The following is a 7710-nucleotide window of genomic DNA, read 5'->3' on the forward strand; positions in this document are numbered from 1 at the left end:
TTTTTTTTTTTTTTTTTTTAAGACTCGATGTCACAGGAGGAGGTAGAAGTTGAAAGAAAGCAAGTAGGATGGCTTGGCTTATACACTTAGGTGTTCCTATAGGTCAATCTCACAGTTACTGTTAAAAGGTACCTATTTAATTAGAGGGAAGTTTAATCAAGAGTGGTGCTGTCCATGGTACCTGAAGACTTTGATAGTTCCTAGTACACAGGCAGAAAATGAAAGAATTACATACTGGGTTACTGATGCCACTAGGTCAGAGAAGCTCCCACAAAAAATTATGCTGGAAAAAGGAGAATTTATTTTCTCTTCTATACACAAAAAATTAACTTTCTTTTTTGTCTTCTTTTTTTACTCACACATAAGCTTTCTACATTTTCACCCTTATAGAAGCATAGCCAGGGCGAACAGGGAAGATTCCTTTAATAAAACACTTACACCTGAAACTAACACAACACTGTTAATAAAAATAATAAATAAATAAAACAGAAACCTCACCCAAAAACAAAGAAACAAAACACTTTGTCTTTAAGTATGTCCAAGGAATGACTGAATTTTTAAACTGGCTTTAGTAAGTCCACTAGACATTTTTTTTTCATATGCTGCATATACATGCATTTGTCTCTGTTTTGCAAAGCTGTTTCCTTCTTTGGTCCATGGCCTTTTATTATAAGCAAGTTATTTCAACTTGAGTTACAAGGACTTCTTTTAGAGTGGCATTATTTGAATGTTTTTTTTTTCATTTTTGTTTTTGTTTTTGCGGTACGCGGGCCTCTCACTGTTGTGGCCTCTCCCGTTGTAGAGCACAGGCTCCGGACACACAGGCTCAGCGGCCATGGCTCACGGGCCCAGCCACTCCACGGCATGTGGGATCTTCCCGGACCAGGGCACGAACCCGCGTCCCCTGCATCGGCAGGGGGACTCTCAACCACTGCGCCACCAGGGGAGCCCTTTTTTTTCATTTTTGAATTTTATTTTATTATTTTTTTTATACAGCAGGTTCTTATTAGTCATCAACGTTTTACACATCAGTGTATACATCAATCTCAATCACCCAATTCAGCACACCACCATCCCCACCCCCGGCGGCTTTCCCCCCTTGCTGTCCATATGTTTGTTCTCTACATCTGTGTCTCTGTTTCTGCATGCAAACTGGTTCATCTGTACCATTTTTCTAGGTTCCACATACATGCGTTAATATACATTATTTGTTTTTCTCTTTCTGACTTACATCACTCTGTATGACAGTCTCTAGATCCATCCACGTCTCAACAAATGACTCAGTTTAGTTCCTTTTTATGGCTGAGTAATATTCCATTGTATATATGTACCACATCTTCTTTGCGGTATGTGGGCCTCTTGCTGCTGTGGCCTCTCCCATTGTGGATCACAGGCTCCGGACGCACAGGCTCAGCAGCCATGACTCACGGGCCCAGCCGCTCCGCGGCATGCGGGACCCTCCCAGACCGGGGCACAAACCCACGTCCCCTGCATCGGCAGGTGGACTCTCAACCACTGCACCACGAGGGAAGCCCCCACATCTTCTTTATCCATTCATCTGTTGATGGGCATTTAGGTTGCTCCCATATCCTGGCTATTGTAAATAGTGCTGCAATGAACATTGGGGTGCATGTGTCTTTTTAAATTATGGTTTTCTCTGGTGTATGCCCGGTAGTGGGATTGCTGGATCATATGGTAATTCTATTTTTAGTTTTTTAAGGAACCTCCATACTGTTCTCCATAGTAGCTGTATCAATTTACATTCCCACCAACAGTGCAAGAGGGTTCCCTTTTCTCCACACCCTCTCCAGCATTTGTTGTTTGTAGATTTTCTGATGATGCCCATTCTAACTGGTGTGAGGTGATACCTCATTGTAGTTTTGATTTGCATTTCTCTAATAATTAGTGATGTTGAGCAGCTTTTCATGTGCTTCTTGGCCATCTGTATGTCTTCTCTGCAGAAATATCTCTTTAGGTTTTCTGCCCATTTTTGGATTGGGTTGTTTTTTTAATATTGAGCTGCATGAACTGTTTATATTATGGAGATTAATCCTTTGTCTATTGATTCGTTTGCAAATATTTTCTCCCATTCTGAGAGTTGTCTTTTTATCTTGTTTATGGTTTCCTTTGCTGTGCAAAAGCTTTGAAGTTTCATTGGGTCCCATTTGTTTATTTTTGTTTTTATTTCCATTACTCTAGGAGGTGGATCAAAAAAGATTTTGCTGTGATTTATGTCAAAGAGTGTTCTTCCTATGTTTTCCTCTAAGAGTTGTATAATGTCTGGTCTTACATTTAGGTCTCTAATCCATTTTGAGTTTATTTTTGTTTTTGGTGTTAGGGAGTGCTCTAATTTCATTCTTTCACATGTAGCTGTCCAGTTTTCCCAGCACCACTTATTGAAGAGACTGTCTTTTCTCCATTGTATATCCTTGCCTCCTTTGTCATAGATTAGTTGACCATAGGTGTGTGGGTTTATCTCTGGGCTTTCTATCTTGTTCCATTGATCAATGTTCCTGTTCTTGTGCCAGTACCATATTGTCTTGATTACTGTAGCTTTGTAGTATAGTCTGAAGTCAGGGAGTCTGATTCCTCCAGCTCCGTTTTTTTCCCTCAAGACTGCTTTGGCTATTTGTATGTTCATTTTGGAACATAATCATCTAGTTTACAAATGGTTTTGACAATTGTAACAACCATAAAATAATAGTTATAATGACAATAATTATTTCTATTGATAATAACAAAATTACATACTTCGTAGAGTTTAAGACTTCAAATATTGACCCTTCCAACCTTGGGAGCATCTAAAATTGATGGAGGGTTATAGTCTTTGTTAGCCAAATTCCATTGGCTGTGAATTCAGTTTGGTTATAGTCTTTTTTTCTTTTTTAATGTATTGAGAATTATTGTGCACACAGAAAATCATAGAGACAAATGTGTGACAAATGCTTAAATATGTCTAAATAAAACTAAAAAAAGATTTTTGATAAGTATAAAACAAGAATTCTAAGGGATAAGAAAGTATTATGTTATAGTTAAAGTAGTATTTTGTTTTCCTTAGTGGTATACAAAATAATGGTGTATGTTACAATCAGTGGTGTCTTAGGTTTGATAAAATATCACATTTTTATATCCATTTTATGAGTGGAGAATCTGAGGCCAAGAAAGTCTATGAAAATTCCCAGGAAATACAGTAGAATATAGTTGCTTATCTACCATAGTTCCCCACATATTCTGAATAGAAAGGCTAAAAGTCACTATTTTACTCCTTCATTCTTACCTTCTTTTCCAATGAAAACTTCATTAACAATTGTTCACATGCTTATAACTACTAGTAAAAAAAAAAGTTACGTTTTCAAAAATACATTTTAAATAAAGAATCCAGAATGCCTATTTCAAGCATAGGAAGCAACTAGTACTATGATGTTGTCACGTCACAGAAAATGAATTCTTAAAAACCACAAGAATTAAAAAGCTTAATTTGATTAATCATTAAATTAACACATAGAATAAATCTATTTGGATATAGAAAGTTCACAGAGTGAAATTGCTTTAAACCTGTAACAAAGTTTAAATGTTAAACCTGTCCAAAACTTGATTGCGTGAACAACGTCCTTAAGTACCCTATTTTTTTAAAGAAAGCATAGATATAAAAGAGATAAATGGAATATTTTATTACCAACATTGTATCTTCTTGGGTCAACAATTTCATGTCTCTTGGCTCTCCAAATAGAGTCTCAGAGTGTGGGATGAAACTTGGAAGTCGATACACTTAGAAGGCCAATTGGCACAGTGAAACAAGCATGAGGCATATTTTGTAGGATCATCTGACAGTTTTAATGTCCAAATAAGTGTCAGGCTTTGGATCCAGTTCAAATACACACTTAGACTTTACCTCTAGCAACCAAGTTCCAGATGCAGTTCTCATTTATCATATCCCCACAAAGAAGGAGCTTTCAGGTGCTGTGGGTAAGAATCATTATGTAAGCTGAGATTTTGTGTGATTCTGCACAGTGCAAACAGAGATGGAATTCAGTTTGAATACTGGCATTTGAAAGAGAGAGGTATATTACTCTGTGACCTTGAGGATAACTTCCTGTTGGAGAGGTAGAGGCTATTTCATGTTAGGTTCTGGAGTTAAAGGCATTATTTCCTTCAAGGTGCAGAGCTATTTGCAAATAATGCGTGACTGTGCATTACTAAGTAATGTGAATATAGCTCTGTGTATTTTACCCCCCGGTGGCTTACTTGGGATAAATGGAGAGGGAAGTGGTTTCTCAGAGTGATAAAAAGCACCAAAATATTCTTTCTTTTACATTACGCCAATTAGATATTCACTCATTTTAACAAACATCTCATTGGAATAACAATGTCATTTGCTTTAATCACGGAGGAACACAGCTGAAATCATTCCCAGTGGAAAGGGGTTTTAATTTAAAGGAAAATTGAAGAAAATAGAGGAAAGGCCACAAAAGTGGGAGGGAAAGTATTTGCAAATATTCTTTTGATCTCTTGGATGGCAATAATATAATGTTATTCATTCTCATGCTCATTGAAATGCTAGTCAAATGCCTTTGGAAGTTTCTTGGACATAAAATGGGCTATTTAATCAAGGATTCAAGCAAACCGAGTTTGAAATGCATTTTTGTCATTTACAATATTATTTACTCCTTGAATTTAGACTGATTTATGTTTCTACAAGAGGTAGAATGAGTAGAAATTACAGAAAGCTGCTCATAAGTAAGAATTTTTTAAAAAATCTTGGATCTTCCAATAATGAAGCATTCGGTTCTCTGTAACAATATTTTCCAGCAGAGGCTGAGCAGCTAGTTGTCAGAGATGGGGTAGAAAGTCTCGATGTTGAAATGGTTTAATCTCTAAGATTCCAGTATTTTCCTTTTATTTTATAAAACAAACAAAAAGTAATAGGGCTTCCCTGGTGGCACAGTGGTTGAGAGTCCACCTGCCGATGCAGGGGACACGGGTTCGTGCCCCGGTCCGGGAGGATCCCACGTGCTGCAGAGTAGCTGGGCCCGTGAGCCATGGCCCCTGAGCCTGCGCATCCGGAGCCTGTGCTCTGCAACGGGAGAGGCCACAGCAGTGAGAGGCCCGTGTACGGCACACACACACACACACACACACACAAAATAATAATAATAAATCTTCTGAACACTATTTCATTTTATTCAGTAATAAAATGCATTTAAAACATGTGTTTAGGGACTTCCCTGGTGGTCCAGTGGGAAGACTCCGCACTCCCAATGCAGGGGGCCTGGGTTTGATCCCTGGTCAGGTAACTACATCCTGCATGCATGCTGCAACTAAGGTAACTGAGGATCCTGCGTGTCGCAACTAAGACCGGCGCAGCCAAAATAAGTAAATAAATAAGTAAATAGAAATCCTAAAATGAAAATAAAAAATAAGTATTAAAAAACACATGCATTTATTCTTTCTGTATAAACAAATCTTTGGATGTGTTGGTCATACAAAATCACTTATCTAATATTGTCTTAGTTTAGTTAGAAACAGAGTTTTTTGTAACTTAAATTTTAATGTATACACTTCATGGATTTTAAAATTATTCTGTTTAGAATAACTTTCTGGGCTGAGGATTATATAGGTCAGCCTTAGAGAGAGATGTGCTTCACTAACCTAAAAGGATGAAGGAATATCAATGCTCAGAGGATATAGAAACCAATTCTTGCTTAAGTTTTCATTTTCAAACCAGATATAAATAGCCTCACTTAAGTGAAAGGGCACATACTCAGTAGCAGATGAAGACTTTAGCACATTGCATCTGCTTTATTGGTCTGGTTATTTAGGTTTAGTTGTAGGCTGACATATGACAGAGTCCTCATTTAAATCTTAGAAATAAAGAGCTTCAGAAGCAACGTTATTAAGGTTAATAGAATGAACTTACAACATCTGTGGTTGGAGAAAAGGTAATGAGGTACTCAGTAATTTGCTCACTAAATATCTTGTCATCTCTGGGTCTGCTGTTGAAGCTCTACCAATGGATGATTCCATTGTCTGTAATGAGCATGATTTTAAAATATTAAGGTACTCAAATATATCATTCTATCATTTCTTAAGTAGCAGTTTGAAGGCCCCTTAAGTAAACATATTATTAAACATGTTTTATTAAACATATTACATAGATGGATGAGGTTATGGAAGTTATATTTAAGCTCAGTTATCAATCACCAAATTTATCTAAAATGCATACAAAAATTTGGAATTCATTTGGCATGTTTTCTCTCTTTTCAGGTGCAAATAGATTTGCAAGTTTCAATATGGTCTGTTTGCCATATTAGTTTGAGTCAAGTTAAGGCACATGGCTGAAAAGAAATCTTGACATAAAATGGAAACTTAATCACTTAATCATATCATTATTTTAACAATAGTATGAGCAAATAAACATATCCAGGTCCAAGGTGAAGTTCTATAGTTGGAAACATTTAAATAAATCACTTGAGTATTTTGATTGTTACTCTCTGTATTGCAAAGTGGCTAGCTGTTTGTTTTTGACATTTTACAAATTCAAATCTTAATATATTCAGACTGCTCATTCACCCAACTCACTAACTAGTGAGGTTTATTAGTTTCACTGCAAGCATTTTGTCCAGGCAAGTTAGCACTGTGCTGCCAGTAATAGTACACTGGGAAGTTGAAGACTGGTGGATATTGCAGAACCAGGTTCAATCTCAAAACATTATTATTTCTTAATAATGCAAGGTGAATCCATCACACTTGTGTTTCTGACCTTCAGAGGAATATTTGCTTTGTTTCTATTTAGTGGAGCAAAGAGAAAATAGGAGAGTACAAACACTAAGATTGTCATTAAATATTATAAAGAAGGTAGAAAGAAAAAAGGAAGTAAATGTAATGGTGACTAACTCAGAAAAGGCACAGACTATATCTAGGAAAAGGCGTTAAAAGAGAAACTGTTACAAAAGTTAGTTGAAGAGAAACATTACTTTTCTTAATACCAAGAATCAAGTACTTATAGAGATGTGAATAGAGCATTTGTTACATTGTTATCTTCATTGTTAGGCTTTGAGCTACAAGTTCAGAAAATCTTTTATGTTATTAGGAATGAATTTGTAATCTAGTAGAATGTTCCACTGACATCAAAACAAAAATGTTTTGCTTTAGAAGATTTAATTGTAACGTTTCAAGAGCACAGTTATTTTGCCATGAATTTCCATGTAGGGAGTATTGTTTACTCTGCCATTATGTAAAATTAACAGAAGAACAATACCAAGTTTGGTTATTCTCAGTGGAAGTTAATCCTGTAGACTGTTTTCATCCATATGCATTTGTGAAAACATTGAAGAAAATGTTTCCTCCATATACTTCCACCCCTGTCTACATGTTTTCCCTTGTTACGGTATTTGCATCCACTATCCTTAGTGAGCCAAGATTTTTCTGAGCAGTTTCCTCTAACCTTGCCAGTTGACAAATATTTGCTGGGATATCTATAATGTGGAAGGTCCTGGGTTTTTGGTGTTATAGGTGACATTTAAAAAAGTATAGCATATAGTTTTCTTTCACTGAAACATTACTTTTATGCATATGAAACGATAATAGTATAAGTAGAGTGTGCATGGAGAGATCAGGATAGGTTGGGTACAGAACAGTCATGGGAAACACATATGGAAGATACATAAGAAATAGGCAACTGGTTGCCTCTAGGGGAAGAAACTGGGGATT

This window comes from Lipotes vexillifer, unplaced genomic scaffold, assembly GCF_000442215.2.
Source record: "Lipotes vexillifer unplaced genomic scaffold, Lipotes_vexillifer_v1.1 scaffold71, whole genome shotgun sequence".
Taxonomy (NCBI): Eukaryota; Metazoa; Chordata; class Mammalia; order Artiodactyla; family Lipotidae; genus Lipotes; species Lipotes vexillifer.